We start from the raw sequence: 25,044 nt of genomic DNA, 5'->3' as shown, positions 1-25,044 counted from the left end.
ATATATTATATGTGTGATTAGTTTCTCCATAATTATCACATGCATCCATTAACATGTTTACCAGTGTTTATCAAGCAGTCTCTTGATCATATTGTGGCATCTTAGTGTGCCACTAAAGATTCCCAACCATTTTTTTAAATTTACATAAAAAGTTGCTGACTTTCACAATGTCTGTAGAAATTTTGTTGTATTATTGTGATGATCATAGTGTTCTAAGATAAGGCAAGCAACGAGAAACATTTTCAGCTGGATAGAATTAACACATACAGCAGAAAGAAAATGGAAGATGGTTCTTAAAATCAAAGAGATAAGGTAAAAAAGGTAATCCAACAATGTGTGAACTAAAGAAGCAGTTTATTTGTCTACACATCAAAGCACTCATCACGTGTGACCAACTATTCCCACCTAGGTTTGAGAGCCAGCCTGTCTGATTTACTCTCTCTCACACAAACCCAGAAACATCTTTCATGCCCTTAAAATACCTTGTCCCAATCACACTCTTCACACTCACAACATTTTCATTGGCCTATCTTCTAGCGGCCTGACACTTGCAGAATTTATGGTCCTCTCAAATGTCCCAATATTTGGCCCCAAATTCAGATTTAACCACGATGGACTTGTCGAGAACCTCTATCATATACCTGTTCTTTTCAATAGAAACATTTCTTCACCACCCATCTGTCTGAAAACAGCCACACCAAAGCATACATTGAAAATTACTTACCCTCTTGCAACCTCCATCTATTTGTGTTCCTTCCCCACCCCTCTTTCCTCACAGCTACATCTCAGTTTGTTGTTGTTGTCTTCAGGCTGAAGACTGATGTGATGTAGCTATCCATACTTCTCCATCCTATTAGATTAAATTAGATGAACCCTTCATTCCACAGACTCACATTAAGGAGAGCCTTGTGGATGTGGAACATGTCAGATTTTTATTTTGTGTGATATTAATAAAAATAATACAGTAATAATAATAATAATAATACATCAATAAAATGGTTCTGTTTAGAAATTTTTCAGTGCAGTAGATGGAGTTGGCCAAAAGTAAGTTGTTCAGGTTCCTCTCAAACTTGCTGGTGTAAATATGTCTATTCGCTCATCAGTCAAACTCTCATCTGTGACAAAATACTGACAGACTTCAACTGCTAATAACTAAGAGGCTAATAATGCATAAACAGTGGTTGAGCCCACAATGGATAGATCATGTTTGCACGTGTTTGTCATACGGTATCTGTTTTGCCTGTGATGTCATTGTACCAGTGAAGGAAAATGCGGGTGATTTTTATGATTTAGCATTTATATAGACTGAAGACCACAACAACAACATAGGGCATTGATTGAGGTGTCATTGTCAGAAGCATGCGGACTACTACTAAGCCCAAAGTGGAGAGAAAATGAAAATGTCAGACTATACATGGAAATTAGTATGAAACTGAAAGTGACAAAATAATAAACAATTTCATGTCATATGACTTTGGTGTGGCAGGGGCAGGGGTAAAATACAGGGAGCGAAAGTCTATTTACAATTTGTACAGAAACCAGATGGCAGTTATTAGAGTCGAGGGGCATGAAAGGAAAGCAGTGGTTAGGAAGGGAGTGAGACAGGGTTGTAGCCTCACCCCAATGTTATTCAATCTGTATATTGAGCAAGCAGTAAAGGAAACAAAAGAAAAATTCGGAGTTGGAATAAAAATCCATGGAGAAGAAATAAAAACTTTGAGGTTCACCGATGTCATTGTAATTCTGCCAGAGACAGCAAAGGACCTGCAAGAGCAGCTGAACGGAATGGACAGTGTCTTGAAAGGAGGATATAAGATGAACATCAACAAAAGCAAAATTAGGATAATGGAATGTAGTCGAATTAAATCAGGTGATGCTGAGGGAATTAGATTAGGAAATGATACGCTTAAAGTAGTAAAGGAGTTTTGCTATTTGGGGAGCAAAATAACTGATGATGGTTGAAGTAAAGAGGATTTAAAATGTAGACTGGCAATGACAAGGAAAGCATTTCTGAAGAAGAGAAATTTGTTGACATCGAGTATAGATTTAAGTGTCAGGAAGTCATTTCTGAAAGTATTTGTATGGAGTGTAGCCATGTATGGAAGTGAATCATGGATGATATATAGTTTGGACAAGAAGAGAATAGAAGCTTTCAAAATGTGGTACTACAGAAAAATGCTGAAGATTAGATGGGTAGATCACATAACTAATGAGGAGGCATTGAATAGAATTCGGGAGAAGAGGAGTTTGTGGCACAACTTGACTAGAAGAAGGGATCGGTTGGTAGGATCTGTTCTGAGGCATCAGGGGATGACGAATTTAGTATTGGAGGGCAGCATGAAGGGTAAAAATCGTAGAGAAAAACCAAGAGATGAATACACTAAGCAGATTCAGAAGGATGTGGGTTGCAGTAGGTACTGGGAGATGAAGAAGCTTGCACAGGATAGGGTAGCATGGAGAGCTGCATCAAACCAGTCTCAGGACTGAAGACCACAACAACAACAATATGACTTTGAAATATGCTTGGAACTATATAAAACCTAAGTCAGGGGAAAGTTCACTTCAAAAGAAGTCTAAAAAGCCTAAACAATCCAGTGCCAAGCAAATGTAGAGCTATGGCAGTGTCAAAAATGAAATGAAAAAAATGACCCAAAGTTATTACATGTCGACCCAATGGGTATAGAGTTCCCAGCAACAGTTGAGACATCTACGACCCATGTAGAGGTGTTGCTTGAAACAAATACAGAAAACAAAGATAGTATAGGCATAAATGGTGAAGTGACAGCACCAGATGAATACCACAACCACTAAGTTTTGTGGACACATCAGGCATCTTGGAGCATACATTGATGGAAGGTGCTATGGACGACAGTGATGTTACTGTTAATTAAATTACATATTAATACGAAACACTTTTCATGATTTTATCCTGGCTTTGTCACAACAAATCCATGGTGCAGATCTGAATTATGCACACAGGAGTTTTTATTGTTGCTGGTAAGTTGTTGGTAAAGTGTGTTAATAGACAAGTTTTGGAAGTACAGCATTTAAGTTTCTGGTATTGACCATTCTTGTTTCTAGTATTGATTTTGTGAACTGAGCTGTTTATTGGGAAAAGGAATATACCGTTTACAATAAATAACAGAACACAGCATGTCATTCTCAATGGAGAGAAGTCTTCCGAAGTAAGATTGATTTCAGGTGTGCCACAGGGGAGTGTTGTAGGACCGTTGCTATTCACAATATACATAAATGACCTTGTGGATGACATCGGAAGTTCACTGAGGCTTTTTGTGGATGATGCTGTGGTATATCGAGAGGTTCTAACATTGGAAAATTGTACTGAAATGCAGGAGGATCTGCAGCGAATTGACGCATGGTGCAGGGAATGGCAATTGGATCTCAATGTAGACAAGTTTAATGTGCTGTGAATACATAGAAAGATAGATTCCTTATAATTTAGCTACAATATAGAAGGTCAGCAACTGGAAGCAGTTGATTCCATAAATTATCTGGGAGTATGCATTAGGAGTGATTTAAAATGGAATGATCATATAAAGTTGATCGTTCGTTGGTAAAGCAGATGCCAGACTGAGATTCATTGGAAGAATCCTAAGGGAATGCAATCTGAAAACAATGGAAGTAGGTTACAGTACGCTTGTTCGCCCCATGCTCGAATACTGCTCAGCAGTGTGGGATCCATACCAGATAGGGTTGATAGAAGAGATAGAAAAGATCCAACAGAGAGCAGCGCGCTTCGTTACAGGATCATTTAGTAATCGCGAAAGCATTACGGAGAAGATAGATAAACTCCAGTGGAAGACTCTGCAGGAGAGGCGCTCAGTAGCTTGGTACCGGCTTTTGTTGAAGTTTCTAGAACATACCTTCACCGGAGAGTCAAGCAGTATATTGCTCCCTCCTACGTATATCTCGCGAAGAGACCATGAGGATAAAACCAGAGAGATTAGATCCCACACAGAAGCATACCGACAATCCTTCTTTCCACGAACAATACGAGACTGGAATAGAAGGGAGAACTGATATAGGTACTCAAGGTACCCTCCGTCACGCACCGTCAGGTGGCTTGCGGGGTATGGATGTAGATGTAGAATGTCATCTAATAATTTTGAAAATTTCTGCCAATCAGCTTTTTTGAAGTTGTACCTTCGTCTGAAAGGGATTTCTTGAGGTCTGACTTGTGGCAGAACTTGACACATAATGGGTCGATGTTGTGTATTTGGTATGGGCTTATAGACAGATTTAGTGCAGGTATGAAAAATACTTTCACTTACAAAAAGCAGATCCAGATTACAGCCAGTTCCCAGGCGTCCACTGTAGAAAGAATGAGGTAGTTTTCTGTCATGAAGGAGGGAGAGATGGAAGGTTTCAGCCCACAGAAGGACAGCCTCACCATTTTCCTCTTGAGTGTACCCCCAAACATGGCTATGACTGTTAAAATCACCTATCACAATAGAAGGTTTCCCTGTAATAAAATTTTCAGGTGGGGTGAAGGAAAAATCTGTTGCTGGAGGTTTATATACTGATGTGCCTGTATAGATCAATATGAGAATTTTGTTAGCATCGTTAACACCTCCTCCCGAACATCAATTCCAAGGGTATGCAGAATGAACTATATCAAGGGTATAACACCTGAAATGGCCATTCTTCTTTAAGAATACTACAGGAAGTTTGAAGAAGATCCTTTCCATGAAGCCACATCAAGCCTTGCACAGAATGTCCTCCCTTCAATATCTGAGGCTAAGAGAGAAGAATGGGTAAAATTAACTGTCGACTGTGACACAAATAAAAGTAGCAAAAAGGCCTGGAGGCTATTACATCGCCTGAGTAATGATAACACTCAGGTCAACACATATGTTAAGAGTAAACCAGACCAAATTCCTCACCAACTCCTCATTAATGGCAAAGCAACTAAATCCAGAAATACAGAGAGGAAACAATCATTCAGGCAAATGGATCAAGAGAATAGTATCTTATCTCCTTCTTTCTCTCTTGAAGAATTGAATTCAGCTCTGAATAAATGTAAATTGGGAAAAGCAGCAGGACTGGATGTCATTAGAGCTGAGCAAATCAAGAATTTGGGTCCTGCTACAATGCTTTGGTTACTGGAGTTTATGAACAACTGTATTCGAGAATGCAAGTATGGCGAAAAGCAAGAGAAATTGCCACACCAAAACCAGGAAAGGATAGGAAAGATCCCAAAAATTATAGACCTATCTCCTTACTCTGTCATCTCTACAAAATACTGGAGAGGCTCATTCTTCAGAGAATGATTAGAAAGGTGGAGCCTCTTCTAATACCACAGCAAGCAGGTTTCAGAGAAGCGAAAAGTTGCACATCTCAAATATTAAACTTAACACAACATATCTAAGATGGATATGAGAAACGGCTCATGACAGGTGCTGTCTTTATCGATCTATCCACAGCTTAATGATACAATCAACCATCGGCTCCATCTGAGTAAAGTTTATGATGTAACTTCACACTCATGTGAAATATTAGAAACCTTCTCCAGAACCGCAGATTTTTTGTGGAATTTCAGGGTAATAAAAGAAGATGGAGAACTCAGAAAAATGGGCTACCACAAGGCAGCGTGCTTTCGCCGCTATTATTCTACATCTATACCAACGATCAACCTATCTCTGAAGGAACTCGAAGCTTTATTTATGCTGATGACTGCACTATCACTACTCAGGCTGACTGTTTTGAGACTGTAGAAGATACGCTATCAAAATCTTTCCACCTGAAGAATAAAAAGGCAAATAGATACTTAAATATATGCTGGGGAGGCATTGTACTCAAACATAATCCTACTCCCAGATATCTTGGTGTAACTCTGGATTGTGTGCTAACATATAAAAAGCATTGCCTAAACACCAAACAGAAAGTGACAACCAGAAATAACTTAGTGTAAAAATTGACTGGTATGTCATGGAGTGCTAATCCATGCACTGTGCACTCAAGCGCGCTTGCTCTATGTTATTCCACTGCTGAATATGCATGTTCGGTACGGTACAAGTCCAGTCATGCCAGGAACATAGAAGTGGCTCTAAATGAGTCTTGCAGGATTATCATGGATTGCTTAAGACCTACTCCTGTGGTCAAACTCCATTGCCTCGCTAGCATAGCTTCTCCTGAAATCAGACGTGAGGTAGCTGCGAGATATGAGAAAAGTAAGGCCACAATGAAGGAAGCCCATCCACTATATGGTCATCAGCTTGCACATCCTTGGCTGAAATTAAGAAAGAGCTTCTTGACAACTACTGAGTCTCTCATCGAGAATCCACATACAGCAAGGATCTCGCGATGGCAGGAGAAATGTCGGTATTTGGGAGAATGGATGCCTCCAAAAGAACAACTTCTCCCTGGACATTCGGAGAAGAGTCAATACGGAGGTGTCTCACTAGATTACAATCAAACACAATGAGATACAAGACCAATCTGTGGACTTGGGGTTTCTCTGTGGACTCAGTTCTTTACCAGCGTGGCATTGAGCAGACTAACAGCTATTTCCTTCAATGCTCCTCATCACCAACCACCTGCACCATGGAAGACCTTATGAGAGCTACACCAAATTCACTTGAAGAGTCCAATTTTTGATTGATATTTCTGTAATTTTGACACGATAAATAAATAAATGTCATTTAGGAAAACTACTGAGAAGCATAGTTAGTATACCCAATTCATTTAATAGTCTTCTACAGGATGTTCAGAAATTCACATCACAAATAATATATATTACACAGTTTTTTAGTCTGAAAACTGTTTGAATTGAAGAGTTACTCCAAACTGTGACATTATGGAATGAATATAAGCAAAGTATGCTAATTTTTTATTTTTTGTTTTGTGCCATCTGTGTGTGATAACATTTGCATTACAAATAATGATGTGTCTAGGTAATTCTGCAGTTCTGTGGTATGCTCTTCCAAAAGTTTTGTTTTTATCCCAGGAATTTAAAACTATCAACCTGTTCTATCAGCGCTTCTACATACTTTACACATATGCTGGGCAGTTGTGAACTGCATGTAGTGAGTCTTTCCAAAGTTTAATGGCAGTGAGTTGGCTATAAACTACTTATAAATGTCCATGAAAATATCATTAGCAACCCTTCCTATAGCTACACTCACCTTACTGTATTTTGCAATACTCATATCATCTGCAAACAAAACATCTCTGTCTTTGGCAGTGTAACTGATGAAAAGTCGTTAATGTACAGTAGTAAAAGCAGTGGCCCTAAATAGATCCTTGATGGATACCATACATAATTTTTTCCACTCTGATAATGATGTAGCATAATTCAGTGGTCTCTCGTATATACACCCTTGGTTTCCTGTTTGTGAGATATTACTGGAACCAATTTGCAACATTGCCAGTGAGAGCATGATAAATGTAAATGTAAATGCTATTCACAGATTAGGCCTTAAGACTGTTCTGACTGGCACACTGTTGCCTACGAGGCAGTAGGAGGAGCTGTCTCCAATCGTAAGACGTGTTCAGCATGTCTCCAGTCCCTCCAGCCTTTACTGCCAGTAGTTGCATCCTTATTATGCCACTGTTTCTTTGTTCAAGCAGCTCCCCATCTGACCCCACAAGGGCTGAGTGGACCTTGTAGCAGTCTTTCCTACTTTAGAAAAATTTGAGGAGGCACCGGAACAAGCTCAGGTGGGGCCAAAGGCAGTGACGCTAACCATTTGACTGTGGAGGTAATCTGACCTCATAGTATTCTTACTTATTTTAAAGGATGTTACATTTCACAGTCACCTTCACCTTTGACAAATCACTGAAAATATATGTTGCTTGTAATTTATTATCTAATGAATTAAGTGCATTCTCATTGTTTGTGTATATAGGATTCTGAATATTGGAACCCTTCAGAAATCAAATTTGTGTCTTGGACAGTATGTTACTCATGGTCAAATGGTAAAGATTTCACCTGCATGTTACCTTTTCTAGAATTTTTGAGATTGCTGGCAAAGTGAAATTGATCTTTAGTTTGATGGATAGTATATATTTATCCTCTTTCTTGAACAGAGATTCAGTGTCAGCATATTTCAGCCAATCAGGAAATGTGCCAGTGATAAAAGTCTACGTGTACAAATAACTTATAATTTTACAAAACAATGGAAAGTCCAGGTGGAGTAAAACTGTGGTGTCACCGCCAGACACCACACTTGCTAAGTGGTAGCCTTTAAATCGGCCGCGGTCCATTAGTATACATCGGACCCGCGTGTCGCCACTATCAGTGGTTGCAGACCGAGCACCACCACACGGCAGGTCTAGAGAGACTTCCTAGCACTCGCCCCAGTTGTACAGCCGACTTTGCTAGCGATGGTTCAGTGACAAATTACGCTCTCATTTGCCGAGACGATAGCTAGCATAGCCTTCAGCTACATCATTTGCTACGACCTAGCAAAGTGCCGTTACCAGTTACTATTGATGCTGTAAAACATGTACCGTCAAGAGCGATGTCCACCATTTACGGATTAAAGTTAAGTATTCCAACAGCTACGTCCTTTTTTGCTAAAGTCTAACTTCCTTGTCCTGTTCCAGACCTCACGCCAGCCTGTGTGAGTTAAAACGCGTGTCTTTCGGCTTCCTCTCATAGTGGGTTGGCTCTCTTGCCAATCCACAACAAAAACAGTATTATGAATAGGATAGTTGCTACTCACCATATAATGGTGATGCTTAGTCACAGAGAGGCACAACAAAAACACTGTTGAAAAGTCAGCTTTCGGCCAACAAGGCCTTTGTCAAAAATAGACAACATACTCTGGCTTCAGCTGCCAGAGACTATGGTCATGTGTGTGTGAATTGTATTTGCATGTGTGTGTGTGTGTGTGTGTGTGTGTGTGTGTGCGTGTGTGTGTGTCTTGTCTATTTTTGACAAAGAGACCTTGATGGCCGAAAGCTCACTTTCTGGCAGTCATTTTGCTTTTCCTATCTGTGACAGCTTATCCGCTATATGGTGAATAGCAACTGTTCTTTTCATAATATTGTTAAAGTCTTACAAAACTGACAAGAACACACTTATCTAAGGGGAGCCAGAATGATCCATCTCCTCCATGTTAATTTTAGGAAATAGAAGGAACATTTTTTCTAAAACCATTAAACATATTGCTCTGAAATTGGACTACATGTTCAATGAATATTTCTCTACAAAATTATAATGCCATTATAAGAAATATTTATTGGTTTTTGTTTTATAATTTCTTTAAACAGTTACTTATTTTTTTCTCTAAAATTTTGCACTTTTTCTTCTATAACTCTTGAATTATAAAATATTTTTTACAATTTGTTATAAAAATGAAGGAAAAGAAGTAAACAATATTGTGCATAAATTTTATTGATATACTGTTAGCAGTTTTTGAGAAAATGCTCCTCACAGATGAAAATTTTAAAGTTACGGGAAATGGCTTCCAAAGTTTTTTAATACTTTCCTGCCCCATATGATGGATTATCAGCATCATCTTCTTTTTCCAGTGTTAGTTTCCTTTTCACTGGTCTTTTCTTCCCTTTTGCTGCATGTTGTAGGCTTTTGTCTCTTCTTCCTGCACCTCTTAATCTTTCTTCATCAATTAGGCGCATTGTGGAAATGGTGATGTGTCCTGGTTGGAAACCTAAACGTTTCAGCTCATCACATTTGATAATTTTTCCTTCATTGTATGTTGCCACTGCATTCCAAAATGCAATGTTTTTATCTGTACAAACACTCTTTTGTGAATCCTAATCCAAATTAAATTGTTTACACTTTCATTTGGATTTTGTGTTTTCCCATGTAAACACTTTTCCAATAAACTTGACTGTGATAAATCTCTGAATATGGGCTTAATTACATCAATTACAGCATTTGGCAAACTGTTTTATGGGCATATTCCTTTCCTGATTGGTACTTACACCATGGGTCATCACCTGTGGGACACAGTGCATGTTGTGGGTGCTCATTTGTTGATGCAGGATGAAAAAATAATGCCCATACTGCTCTCCTCATATGCTCAAAGCTTCTTGTATTTTGCCTAATTGCACACCCATAATACCTCTGCAATCTATCAATTGCTTCATATGTCAATCTTCCTCTTCCTCCAAGGGCCTTACCATCACTAAGCTTCTGGGATCTTAATGTCTGCTTTAGTTTGGGCAAGCGAGCGACCATGCGCTTCTCCATATGTCCAATGCACTCCTGTTTTTTAATGTGAATTTCATTGCCATAAGGTTCGAGTTCCTCTACAGCTTTATATACCTTAGAATCACCATCTCCTAGATAGTTAGTGTATCGTACATTATACCACTCCTGTGATCTGGAAAAAATGGCTTTCACTCCCTGTACTTCCATCGCTCCACTCGTGCCTTGAAAATTTGCTTCACAACTTTCCCTGTGTTCATCCTTGGTATTGCCCTTGCATCTACAATGTTTTGAGAGAATAGCAACATCAATTACTTTTCAACTGTCTCCACTGGTAGCTGTCACAACTCCATTTAGAGATTTATGACCTCTTCGTTGCCATGATCCATCTAAAGCAACAGTTAAATCTCTACAATTCCCATTATCTGTCACAGCTTTTTCAACTGCTTTCTTCATTGTTGCTTGAGCAATATCTTCAGCAGAAGATCCCACCAATTCATTATAAAATCCAAACTTGGTTGGTGGTTTTGGCAAGTTCATAATTCCACATAACATTGTCCCTGCAGCACTGCCCTTGCCAATGCAACACAAGCCATACACTAGCCTAACATTTATGTCATACACCTTCTTTCCACTATTACCACTACAAGGAATACTGTTAAAATTAGAAAATGAAACTTCTGCAGCACATTTGTTACACTTCAATAACATTTTTCATGCCAAACCAATGTGTGAAGTTATTTTCAATTCCAGTCCTCTTTCTTTGCAAACTTGGCATAATACATTATGTTTCAAACCATTAGAGAGCAAGGAAATGTTAATTATTTCATTCACATCATTACTGTCACTTTCACAGTTTTCAAACTTTTCTTTGCTGTCACAAAGTTTCTTGCCGGTAGAAGTTCTATCACATTCATTTGGAGTAGTCGGTGAAGCAGTCTGAGCAGCATCTCCCTTTGAAACAACAAAAGATTTCTTCTTCCACTCATTGTGCCTTTTCTTAAACACTTGATTGCTGAAACGGGGCATATTGATATCCACAAACCAAATATGTAAAACAGGTATGAGCAAAATTTGTCAAATATGCAAAATTGAACAGCTAAACAACACAAAGCAAACTCCACAAGTCAGAACACACAGTACAGCGTTTATGTTTACTGATATGAACAGTCACTTGTCACAGAGATAAAGCCATACAACATTGGAAAACAAAACACTGTCTAATTCCGCAAAGATACCCTGCTTGCAGCCAGCAAGCGGCGTTGTCAGAGGTGTCACACAAAGTTGCTACAACTATTAATATGTGGCACGTCAACTTTGCAGCGATAAAAAACACACTTAGAATTCAAAATGATTAATGTAAAATCTCATATAAAGATGTGAAACAAATACTAACAAAGAGATAGAGGGGCTGACCAGTACTTACCTCAGCTCAGTACAGCTGATAGATACACAAAAAACAGAACCAAAAATTTACATTCCTAGCTTTCGGAACAAATGTTCCTTCATCAGGGAGGAGAGAGGGGAAAGAAAGGGAAGAAGGGAAAGTAGATTCAGTTACTCACAACCCAGGTTATGAAGCAACAGGGAAAGGAAAACGGGGAGGGTAGCAAGGATGGAGGCATGGTTGTCAGAGGGAAGCCAAAGATATTCTACTGTAAGTACTGTGCCAGCTTCAAACCAAAGAGGATGCATACAGAAGTAAAGAGGTATATAGTATAAAGATAAACACAACTATGTAGGATGAAAAGATGCGTGAATGGCTAAAGAGGAAAGGGAAACAGGAGAAGACTGAAGAGTAAATGGGAGTGAGATGGTTTAACGCAGGTTCAGTCCAGGGGGATGGCGGGATGAAAGGATGTGTTGGAGTGCAAGTTCCCATCTCCGCAGTTCAGAGGGACTGGTGTTGAGTGGGAGAAGCCAAATGGCACATACAGTGTAGCAGGTTCCTAGGTCCCTAGAATTATGCTGGAGGGCATGCTCCACTACTGGGTATTGGGCATCTCCTAGGCGGACAGTTCGTCTGTGTCCGTTCATGCGCTCAGCCAGTTTGGTTGTTGTCATGCCGATGTAAAAGGCTGTGCAGTGCAGGCATGTCAGTTGATAAATGACATGTGTAGTTTCACACGTAGCCCTGCCTTGAATTGTGTATGTTTTACCAGTAGCGGGGCTGGAGTAGGTGGTTGTGGGGGGATGCATGGGGCAGGTTTTGCAGCGGGGTCAGTTACACGGGTAGCAACCGCTGGGTAGAGAAGGTAGTCTGGGAATATTGTAGGGCTTAACAAGGATGTTACGGAGGTTAGGGGGGCGACGAAAGGCAACTCTGGGTGGTGTGGGGAGAATTTTGTCAACGGATGATCTCATTTCAGGGGTTGACTTGAGAAAGTCAAATCCCTGGCGGAGTAATTAGTTGATGTTTTCAAGGCCAGGATAATATTGGGCGACAAGGGGGATGCTTCTGTGTGATCTGGGGATAGGAACATTGTTGTTGGATGGGGAGGAATTTATTGCTCGGGAGATCTGTTTGTGGACAAGGTCTGCAGGATAGTTGCGGGAGAGGAAAGCACTGGTTAGGTTATTGGTGTATTCGCTGTTTTCCAGCCAACAATCACTGCCAACAATCTCTTCCACACCTACCAGTATCATCCATTTCCGTCGATTTTGTGTTGCTGGCGATATTTTTGTGCCATTGGCTATCTTTCTCTGCCACAGGAAAATTTTTTTGGGACATTTCTGCGCCACGCGCGAACTCTTTTGAGGCACGCGTGATCTTTTTTGCGGCACTCGTGATCTTTTTTGCGGTACGCATGATCTCTTTTAGGGCACGCGCGATCTTTTTTTCGCCACTCGCTATCTCTGTTTTTGAGCAACGTGTGTTCTTTTCCCTTGATCTGGACATACTTGCTTGGTCTGGTCAACTTTTTCCGTATTTTTCTTATTTAGTGGTCTTCCTTTGGTATTGAACATTACCAACGCAATTTCTTTCTTTCTCGTCCTTCCCTCCATGTTTTATTCCTTCTTATGATTACTATTTTAACTTTAGTTATTTAATTTCCCTACCCACCAGTTACCCACTATGTACCCTAATCCTATACCACATTATTTACATTCATTCCGGAAACATGCATTCACCGTAGCCAAACTGCAATCCCACATATTTTTCCTCCGGTCCTGCTTAACCTTTGGAATTACTCCTAAAGGACTTACCTTAAAAGTTCCCATCTCTGGGTGCAATTCCTCCTTCCACCAGTCTCTCCTGGACTTCCAGAACCTTCAATCCAACCTTCAACCCAACTTGTCCTGAATCTCTACATTACTTCATGTAACCACCACTCCCAACAGCTCCTATCTCTCTTCAAAGTCCTCCACCTCTCAAACCCTTGCTTGGAGAACACACTCAGGAACATCATCCTAGAAGCCAGCTGCAAACTTGAGTTCCATGCCACACACCACCTGAAAAAACTATCCACAGTGCTAGTGCAACACCTGAGAAGTGGGGTCCCTCTCCCTATCCCTCACAAACACCAACCACAACAGAACTTTCAACAAACCCCCCTCATAGCCAACAAACCTAGCCTAGCCACCCTACTCAATCTCCCCATCCCAGCACATACCCTACACAGACCAAATCTCAACTATAACCACAGTCAAATGCTACATATCACCAGTCCCAATTCAGTTCTAAACCTCTCATCCAGATCCCTCTCTCCTCCAGAGACATCTGTTCTATCAAAAGGCTTAACCTTTAGCCCCACGCCTAAATTCAACTACACTGCCCTGGTTAAAGATCTCCTCTCATTCACCCGGAACCTCAACTGGAAATATCACTTCACTACCCAAACACAGCCCCCAAATACTAGACCCAGTGTTGAACCCTGTCTAGAACAGTTCCGACTGCCTTCTCAAAGGGATCCTCCTCCCCTCCCCCAAAACCATCCCTTGCAGACATTTCAGGAATTCCTCACATCCAGTGTTGCCTCCCAGTCCTTCTTGAAGAACATCCCGACAACCCCCAACATCACCCCAGCTGAATCCCGTGCCATTAAGTAGCTGAAAATAGACCGCTCTATTGTCATCCTCCCGGCGGATAAAGGCTCCACAACTGTCGTACTTGACCGTGTGGAGTATGTGGCAGAAGGACTGCGTCAACTCTCTGACACCTCAACCTACAAAGCTGTTACCCAGGATCCCATTCCCTCCATCCAGACTGAGCTGCAAAAAATCCTAAAAATCCAAGGTCCCTCACAAGGCCTCACAACGGCTTCCATAGACTTACTCACTCCACCTGAGCCATGTACCCCTACCTTCTACCTATTACCCAAAATCCACAAAGAGAACCATCCTGGCCGTCCCATTGTAGCAGGCTTCAAATCCCCAACCGAACGTATCTCAGCTCTGGTAGACCAGCACCTACAACCTATCACCCGCAGACTCTCATCCTACATCAAAGACACAAACCACTTCCTAGAACGCCTCAAATCCATTCCCACTCCTCTCCCACCTGAAACCTTTCTTGTCACCATAGATGCTACATCCCTTTACACAAACATCCCACATACCCATGGTCTCTCTGCCCTTGAGCACTACCTCTTCCAACGCCCACCCGAAGATCTTCCAAAAACCTCGTTCCTTATCACGCTTACCAACTTCATCCTCACCCATAATTACTTCACTTTTGAAGGCCAGACCTACAAACAAATCAGGGGAACGGCCATGGGAACCAGGATGGCTCCCTCCTATGCCAACCTCTTCATGGGGCGCATGGAGGAGGCTTTCCTGAAGACCCAACAGCTGCTTCCCCTGGCCTGGTATAGGTTTATAGATGACATCTTTGTGGTCTGGACTCATGGTGAAGAAACACTCCTTAATTTCCTCCATAACCTCAACTCCTTTTCGAATCTGAATTTCACCTGGTCCTTCTCCAAAACCCAAGCCACCTTCCTGGATGTTGACCTTCATCTTGTTGAAGCTCACATCCACACCTCTGTCCATATCAAACCCACAAACAAACAACAGTACCTTCACTTTGATAGCTGCCATCCTTTCCACATCAAACGCTCCCTTCCGTACAGCCTAGGTATTCGTAGCAAATGTATCTGCTCCAGTGACGAATCCCTCAACAATTACACCAATAACCTGACCAGTGCTTTCCTCTCCCGCAACTATCCTGCAGACCTTGTCCGCAAACAGATTTCCCGAGCAATACATTCCTCCCCGTCCAACAACAATGTTCCTACCCCCAGACCACACAGAAGCATCCCCCTTGTCACCCAATATTATCCTGGCCTCGAAAACATCAACAAATTACTCCGCCAGGGATATGACTTTCTCAAGTCAACCCCTGAAATGAGATCATCCCTTGACAAAATTCTCCCCACACCACCCAGAGTTGCCTTTCGTCGCCCACCTAACCTCCGTAACATCCTTGTTAAAACCTACAATATTCCCAGACTACCTTCTCTACCCAGCGGTTCCTACCACTGTAACCGACCCCGCTGCAAAACCTGCCCCATGCATCCCCCCACAACCACCTACTCCAGCCCCGCTACTGGTAAAATATACACAATTCAAGGCAGGGCTACGTGTGAAACTACACATGTCATTTATCAACTGACATGCCTGCACTGCACAGCCTTTTACATCGGCATGACAACAACTAAACTGGCTGAGCGCATGAACGGACACAAATGAACTGTCCGCCTGGGAGATGCCCAATACCCAGTAGCGGAGCATGCCCTCCAGCATAATTGTGCCATTTGGCTTCTCCCACCCAACACCAGTCCCTCTGAACTGCGGAGATGGGAAGTTGCACTCCAACACATCCTTTCATCCCGCCATCCCCCAGGACTGAACCTGCATTAAACCATCGCACTCCCATTTACTCTTCAGTCTTCTCCTGTTTCCCTTTCCTCTTTAGCCATTCACGCATCTTTTCATCCTACATAGTTGTGTTTATCTTTATACTATATACCTCTTTACTTCTGTATGCATCCTCTTTGGTTTGAAGCTGGCACAGTACTTACAGTAGAATATCTTTGGCTTCCCTCTGACAACCATGCCTCCATCCTTGCTACCCTCCCTGTTTTCCTTTCCCTGTTGCTTCATAACCTGGGTTGTGAGTAACTGAATCTACTTTTCCTTCTTCCCTTTCTTTCCCCTCTCTCCTCCCAGATGAAGGAACATTTGTTCCGAAAGCTAGGAACGTAAATTTTTGGTTCTGTTTTTGTGTATCTATCGGCTGTACTGAGCTGAGGTAAGTACTGGCCAGCCCCTCTATCTCTTTGTTAGTATTTGTTACACTTAGAATTCACTTAAAAGGGTGAAACTTGATTTGTTTTATTCAGAAAACTCCAAATAATTTTATAATTAAAAAACAAACAAACAAAAAAACATTTATTTTGTCATTTTCATCGTTCTTGATATTTCATCATGACCACTAGCATGCTTTGGCTGTAACAATTTCATTATAGATGTTATTTAGTTTGGCAAAGTGAGTGCCATAGTCATGCAACTGAGGTTATTTGTAAAGACTAGTCTCAAGTATTCTAGGACATTATTTACTGACCCCCAATGTTCCTTTACTGTCAGTAACAGATATAAAGTACTAGTTAAAGAGATTTGCCACACTATACCCATCTGTTATCAACTTATCATCAACTCTTAAAGCTGTTTGCTCCTATGTTCCTTGAGCTCTACATTCTCCTGTTTCACTATATCCTGTATTGTTTTTGTCTTGCGACTTTATGCTGCTATCTTCTCATAATTTATTTTCTTAATTGCCAGGATTAAGTTCTTTAACATTCTGCAGTGAGCTAGCATGCTTTGGTTGTAACAATTTTATTATTGGTGTTATTTAATTGGTGGAGTCCCATAAGCAAGGATCCAAGTTTGGTTCCCGGTACCTCCTCGTATTTTTCGAAAGTAGGAAACACTGGCACATGATCCGCTCAGCCCTTGTGGGGCCAGATGAGGAGCTGTTTAAATAAAGATCATCAACATTTGACTGTTCCTAGCTGAGAGATAGTTTTTGTCCTACAATGTACCTTTCTTTGTTGTGTAATCCATGTTTTCTTCTAGAATTCCATTTAATCTATTAATTCCCACACATACTTTTTCACCTGAGTTGGAGCAACATTCCATTCTGTAACTTGTTTTGGTGTATTAATGTGGTATTCATTCTTCTTTTGAAAATCACATTTGATTTAGCCCCTTTACCACTGTATATGATAAATCATATGGTGGGCGGTAATATATGGTACAGTACTTAATATGAACAACACTGTGTACAGTAGTTACAATTATTTCTTGTGTAACACATATAACACTACTACCCGCTACTGCTGTTATACCATAACCTTAAAGTTGGAGTCGGGTTGTGAAATAAAACTATCTTATTAAAGCAATTATGATATAAAGCAACAGAGCAGTGTTACCCTCTGAGAGGAATTTTGTTATTTTGACCGTGTTGTACCTAACGGAGGCGGCTTATCTGAAGTGAAAGTCAGAATTACGTAAATATTTAAAACAATATTTTACCTTGCTACACTGTTCAAAGAATAAAGAAAACGGTCACCAGCCTAATTAGGCAAGAGAGTGATTGACATTCTTGTTCAAGAAAATAGGTATGAGTAACTTTAATGGTCAAACACAACCTATACTTTGCCACACACAAGTGCTATGAACTCTGGCACTTGAATACAGTATGTTCACATTAAGGTTGGAGTTAACACATCAGAACAAACTATTTGCGTAAATGTAACGGATAACAAAACACACTGTTACTTGAGGACTTAGTCAAACTGAAAGGTCTCAATAACGCTACTATTAATATTCACTGTAGAATCGTAAATTGGACATAGGTTTAGTATTACTTTTCAAACAAATTCCTATCTGACATGAAATATGTAAATGTAATTCACTGCAAAATTATGAACTGGTCACAGGTTAAGTCTCTCTCAGCTAAATACTTTCCTATTTAGAATGAAAATTAAATAGAATTCACTAACAGGTTATATCTGTCTTTTGAATAAAGAAAACATTGTTTTCATAAATAATGGTCTTTCTATTAATCGTTATCTAGCATGAGCACAATAGACAAACTGTTGGTCCTGTTACACCATTAATATGCACTTTTAATACACAAGAGGAGCCCAATATTGTACAGAATTTGACTTGAATAGCAAAGGTAATTAAAACTTTCTATAATTAAGTAACTTTGTGCATTTGAACTACTTTCAATAGAGGGGGGCCCTTAATCTCGACCACTGTAGCAGAGCAAACTAAACACACTTTCAATACACTAGAGAATGAGCATATAACTTTCCACAAATCCAGTTCACGACTTTTACTGCAGTGAGACACAAGATTGACTTATCTGTAAGAAACTGACTCACCTTTTACAATTTACAACAGGCAACACTATGATCAATAACTAAACAAAACTTTATATGCCACAGTTTTGAGAACATTCACTTTAGAAGTTGGCAACAAGTATTAATATGCAGTTTTAACAGAAAAATTATTTTCAACGAGCATCATTTACTATATTACTCAGTCCTGCTACATAAACTTTAACTTTCTTTTTACTATGTTCAAGTGGCATTAATTAGTAAAACACTGGGCTCTCCTATTTTCACAATATGGACACTCGGTAAGCAATTTGGCATGGGAAGGACCCTAAGTGGTTGTGTGACTAAGGATAAAAAATCAAGGTAGTTATAAGAGTTCGAGCATAAGTTATCTTATATTTGTGCACACTAAAACATTCAGTTAGCTGATCCTTCACCATACATTACTACTGTTCTTTGGTTCCTTTTCAGTGATTGCGCAGTGTGGTGGCGATTGCATGTTGGTAGATGGATTTGCGGATAGAATTGCTGGACTCTGTCATTTCATGGTGGCAATGATAGATATCAATTCCAGAATAGTTCCAGCTCTTTAGCCATCCTTCCGAGACGTTGGAAAGCAGCACGGAAAGCCTCTCTTGGCACCAGCACAATATACAACTTTTTCATGAGCAGTTGAGAGTTTGGTAGCTCGTCCCTGACTGACTCTTGGTTCCAGCTTTTCTACCTAGCCCAACCACAATTTGCGCGCATACACAGTTCCGTTCCAAAAGGGGAACCACAACACCTTTTACATGCAAAATAACTAAGAACCCTAAGTGAAGGTCAGCAATTTACATAACAGGAAACAAACATTTTAAATAAAACAGAACATTTGCATATATTGATAGTTCTAAACAAAATTATTTAAATAAAATTATTTAATTTTAAAGATAACCAAAGAGATTATATGAGGAACACAAAGGATCATTACAGAGAATATACTTCCTACTCTCTAAAAGACATCAAAATTTTTACAGAGAAAGGAGTATACAATTTTGTGTTATAGATTCAATAAAACACATTTACAGAAGCTCAATGATGTAACATTAAATAAAACAAAAGGCAAAATAAATCAGTAGCGCATAGAGCTATCGTGTTACACACAGATATTTAAATACAGAAATTGCTAAAATGTGCACAGTCTAGTAACTGCATTTTAATAATTTAGGACTACTCTGAAATGTGATATTCTGCAAAACATTTTTTTCTGAATGTAATCCTGCATTTGAATTTTACACAATGGATTTTAACATATTTATCGAACAATGCACAATGACATTGAGTACATTGTTTACCTACAAGATAGTTCAGTCCATCATAACAGACTTCCTGAGGCATCAGTTTCAGTCTTCTTGGGGTTGTAACATTTGGTGTTTCCATCTTTTGAACTGTCAATAATGCCAGTGTTATTATTTGGATGAAATCTAAGTAGGAAGTACTTGGTTAACAGTTCTGCACATTAACTATTGCACCATTTAGGCAAAATCTGAAGTAGGACCACCATCATTTCTTTCAACTTATTCAAATTCAGTAGAGGCCTCAACACTGATCAAAGAGATGCACTCCTCCCTTACCAAAGTTACAGTGGCAAACAGTACCCAGCTGCCGAATGCTGATCATGTTTCTATTTTTTGTAACTTCTTCACACTGTGTATTGATTAGAATTATTGATACCAATTGTCAGCTGTCTGCTATCATTCCATCTCAGAAGAGTAATTTTTTTGTATGAAGTTTACACTGCATGAAGGAGACCTCTTGCAGTTTTGGCAAGATTTCTGAGAGTATGTTTTGTGCAATTCTGACTCATTGTACCAGTAACAAGTAAGTTATGCTCCAACATAGAATGCAACAGAGGGAAAGAATTAAAGTAATTATCAAGAAAAATGCAGCTTTCTGATGGAGCTAAATTTATGCAAACTTTTATGTTGTAACCATATAGTATATGTGGGCAGAATCAAACAGCATGCGATACATGTGCCACCACAGCCAGCCTAGAGAGGTTACCTTGCAACTCGGACAGATGGCACAGTAAGTGCTGTGCTGTGATGTGTGCACAACATCCCAATATAAGCCTGCCGCAGTGGGCTTGTAGTCTCACTTATGTTTACTTGCTTATTTTATGCTTACCTATGAGACTGTATACTGATGTGTTCTATAGTTATGGGACCTTGTACAGTTCTGTACTTCATTCAGTGTTATTGTGCATCCCTTCATGTGGAAGAAGAATAACACTTGGCTGGTGTTACTTTTGGTATTGTGTCTGTATGATGTTACAATATACTTGGCAACAAGAGCGGTTTTCTCCTCCATGTGTTTCGTTTTTTTGATTCAGTATGCAGCCTACATTTCATTGGAAGAAGTTCTTCAATATCTTGTTGAACAGTGAGCTCTCACTGACCAGCAACAAGCTCTAGCTGTGGTACTAAACAATGTAGCAGCCAGGTTCACTGCCATTGATGCAGCCCCCACTGTTTCCTCCATATGACAATCCTATGGCAGATTGGGACACACATGGAAAACTCCTTCAGCAACATTTTCAAGCTTTAGGGGTCATTGACCCCAACTTGTATACAGCTTTATTTTTTTGTCACAGATTCCTCCTTGTGTTAATTACCTTTCGTGTCAGGTAGCTCCTCCTACAGGAACGTGCCGATCTCTCTTTTGATGAAATGTGTCAGTTGTTCTCTAATCATCATTGCAAATTCATGTTATTGCTGCTTGTATCGAGTTCTACCATTGTCAGAAGCAGCCATGACAGTTGCACAGAGCTTGGGCAGCAGAACTTCATGGGCTTCACCATCATTTTCAGTTTGTTGCTGACTCACTCATTTGTAATGCTTTAATACACCTTGCTCCTGATAGGGAAGCTCACAAATGTGCTGTACAATGTGTAAATCCCTCTGTCGCAGATGTTCTGAACATCACACAGTCTTTTGAAGTATCTAGGACAGCAGGAAATATTGCATCTGTGTGCAGCTCTTAACCTCTTTCAGTAGACATGACTGTGGATGTGAACAGTGTTTCTCAAGTGGTGGTAGCTCCTAACAAACTCTACATTGAAATACGTGTGATGGACAAGATGTAAAAAATGCAAGTGGTCGCAGGTGTAACAGTAACTTGTTAAATTCTCAAACCTGTGTGGATCTTGGACCACTGGTGTTTTCCCCTGTCTCACATCGATTGGTGAGTTACAACATGCAACAAATCCCATACTGAGAGACTTCTTTAGTGTACAGAGCAGTTGTTTGGCATTTGATGTTTCTAGTAGTGAATGATGCTGAAACTGAAAACTTATTTGCTTGAGACACCTTCAACATTTTTAAGTTCTCTGTTTCTGACAAAGTGCATCTGATATCAATTGAAATTCTGCACCAACAACTTGACACATTCTGTTCAGAATATTCCTCCCTGTTTTCAGAAGGTCTAGGGTGTGCTACTGATTCGAGGCTCACAGCACAATGAAACTGATGGCATGCCCCTCACCCCTGTCTTTTTTTTAGGTCAACTCACATCTTTGGTCATCATCATGCCTGTCTTCTCTAGTGAATGAATGTTCTACTCCATTGGTAATTGTAAAATAACCTAATGGCAACCTTTGGCTCTTTGGTGATTTGAAAGTGTCTGTGAATTTAGTATCAATTATTGATACCTGTCCCTTACCCCATCAAGATGAACTATTAGCATGACTTTCTGGGAGCCTATATTTTTTGAAAATACACTTGTCAGAAGCCTCTGGATGATGATTCCAACGTGCCCTCATATTGAACACCCCCTTCTGGTTATATAAATACTAGCACCAGCCACTGAGTGTGACTAGTGCCCCTGCCATTTGCCAATGATTTCTGAAACAACCGATGGCCCCCATGCTGGTGTATATTAACTACATGGACGCTGGTGTGGTCGCAGGTTCCTCAACAGATGAACACTTGCAGAACCTTCAAGCCTTGTTCAGGGTGCTGCAGGGTGCCGTGTTGAAATGTAACTTGGACAAATTTCAGTTTTTTCAGCCCTCTGTAAGCTATCTTGGTTTCCACATTTCATGTGCTGGCATGAAGCTCTTACACCAGCCCGTCATTGCCATGACAGCTGTGCTGCATCCTACCAATGTCAAAGAATTCCAGACCTTTCTTGGAAAGACTGCATATTACCATTAATTTCTTCCTGACACAGCCACTCGAGGTCATACCCTTTGTGCTGTGTTATGGAAAGATGTCCCTTTTTGCTGGTCATTCACCTACTAAGGTGCTTTTACCCTGTTGGAGTCAAAATTACACTTGGCAGCTTGCTTGGTTACTTTCCAGCTAGGCCGTTTTCTTGTTCTGGCCTCAGACAACTCCTAGTGTTGCCTTTGGGCTGTTTTTGCACACAGGTTCTGAATGCCCTATTGTGTACGCTTCCAAAACCCTGAATCAGGTGCAACAGCAGTACTGCCATCTATAGAAGGAACACCTTGCTACTGTAAATGTACTCCAAAAATTTCATGTTTTCCTATATAGCTCTAATTTTCATTTGATTACTGATCATTAACTTTTGATTTCTCTTTCAAAACTTGGTCATCTTTATTGGACAAAGCGGATCATTGCCTGCAGTGCTGGACTCCGCTTTTGTCGCATTTTAACTATGAGATTCATTTCCATCGCACAACATGACACGCTAATGCAGATGCTGTTTCTTGATTCCTGATTAGCCCTGACCAAGCATTTGATCAGGATGAACAGTTGTGTTTCCATTTAGATTTCAAAGCTCAAAACACTGAGGATTGTTTTCCCATTACCAGTCCTCAGATTTCAGGTGGCTGTCACGGCCGCTCCTGTCTTATTTTCATGTCGTTCACTTTGTCCGCCACAGCTGCCCAGATAAACTACCAGGCTGAGCGTTGGATCCTTTGTGTGATTATTATGCTCTCTGCCGCCACCTCTCAGTTCTTGATGATGTGTTACTGTTGGCTACTGAAGAGTCAGCACCCATGTTTGTGATCCTGTTCGCATTGCAACAAGATGTCATGCACCTTCTCCACCTGGACCATTGAGGTGTTTCTAGTACAAAATTACTAGCCACTGTAATATGTTTTGGATGTGTATTGATAATGAGATCAAGCGTGTTGTGTCAGCCTGCCTGCAGTGTGCCACCCATAAAGCTGCCCCATGGGCCTCTGTTTCGTTGCAGAAGGCTTGATAGTTGCCTTATAAATTTGACTCATTTTGTCACTGTCAAAAAAAAATTTTAAATAAATCATTAGGTGCAGCAATGATTTGATGTAATTTGTGGACAATAGTTGATGTTGGTTCTGTATTTAAATTCAAAAATGTGACTGAATTAGCTTTCAGCACATGCTTTCTATGCCAGAACAGTTCACCTGAAAAAATATTTGCTTTTAGATTTCACATTTCTGTCGTGTCAGATTTCTGTGACTGACTAACATCTGCTGTGAAGTACTTGGTACTGGGCCATGTACAGTATTTCTTCTTTAGATCATACTTTCTACACTATCAGGATATTTTGTTGTTCATTATGGCTGTCTGCAGTATGTTTAAGGGGACCACACCCTGCCTATCTAACCCATGTTAATTTAGGCAAGTATTTGACCCATTTCTGAAAAAAACTATTTGATGAAGAACCTTAATATTTTTACTGTATGTTACATGATGCTAATAGAGTCAACTGTACTAAAAACTACTTTATCCATTTTATAGTTTTTAAGAAATACATTTTTAAATTTATTAACAAAAAATATTACGTTTTTGCTGCAGAAAATATTTGTTTGTGAACGTCCTAATGGGGGAATGTTAATGACTGCAGTACCAGATGTGGCTTTTTATGTTATGCAGAGTTTCTGAAAATTTCATTCATTTATCTATGATAGTTTCTGGTATAATGGGGCATATGTACTGAAAATTTTAGTTTGTGGGGAATTAACTTTAAACAAAAAACTTTTGAAATTTGATACTTACAGTTAATTAAAACTGTCCTGCTGCGTATGATGGCCCTTCTTTGGCCTCTAGCAGGTCTTCCAGCTTCTTTTTTACATTCCTGCATGTTTGTCTTGCTTTCTGGGCCATATAAGATGCAGACCTGTCTGCATTGGCTATCCTCATTTTATTACAGTTTTGCAGCCCAGTGATCATATTTTCACCAGGATTAGTTCCCAGCTTTTTCAGTACCCAACTCTTTGCAATATTACCACAATTGAATGTAATAACAGCATCATGAACGCCTTGTTTCATTGTATGCATGCCTATAGATACAGTTTTAGGAAGGCGGTTCCAAATTATGCTGCTGAAACATTCATTTGGGTTCTGTTTCTGACCATGCAGACATTTCCTTAGAAGATCAGGATGAGCCAAGTCTCTGAAAATAGGTTTGTTGTTGTTGTTGTTGTTGTTGTGGTCTTCAGTCCTGAGACTGGTTTGATGCAGCTCTCCATGCTACTCTATCCTGTGCAAGCCTCTTCATCTCCCAGTACCTACTGCAGCCTACATCCTTCAGAATCTGCTTAGTGTATTCATCTCTTGGTCTCCC

At 40.1% G+C, this 25,044-nt stretch overlaps 1 protein-coding gene across 1 annotated transcript in view; it reads left to right on the top strand.

The window, feature by feature from the left end:
- Window positions 1-25,044, top strand: part of LOC124612557 (radial spoke head protein 4 homolog A) — a 497,314-nt gene that overhangs the window by 209,837 nt on the left and 262,433 nt on the right. The window lies entirely within an intron of this gene.

The sequence above is a fragment of the Schistocerca americana genome, chromosome 4, assembly GCF_021461395.2.
Source record: "Schistocerca americana isolate TAMUIC-IGC-003095 chromosome 4, iqSchAmer2.1, whole genome shotgun sequence".
NCBI classification, from domain to species: Eukaryota; Metazoa; Arthropoda; class Insecta; order Orthoptera; family Acrididae; genus Schistocerca; species Schistocerca americana.
Note: the sequence above shows the minus strand (reverse complement) of the source record. Positions and strands in the feature narration are given on the sequence as shown.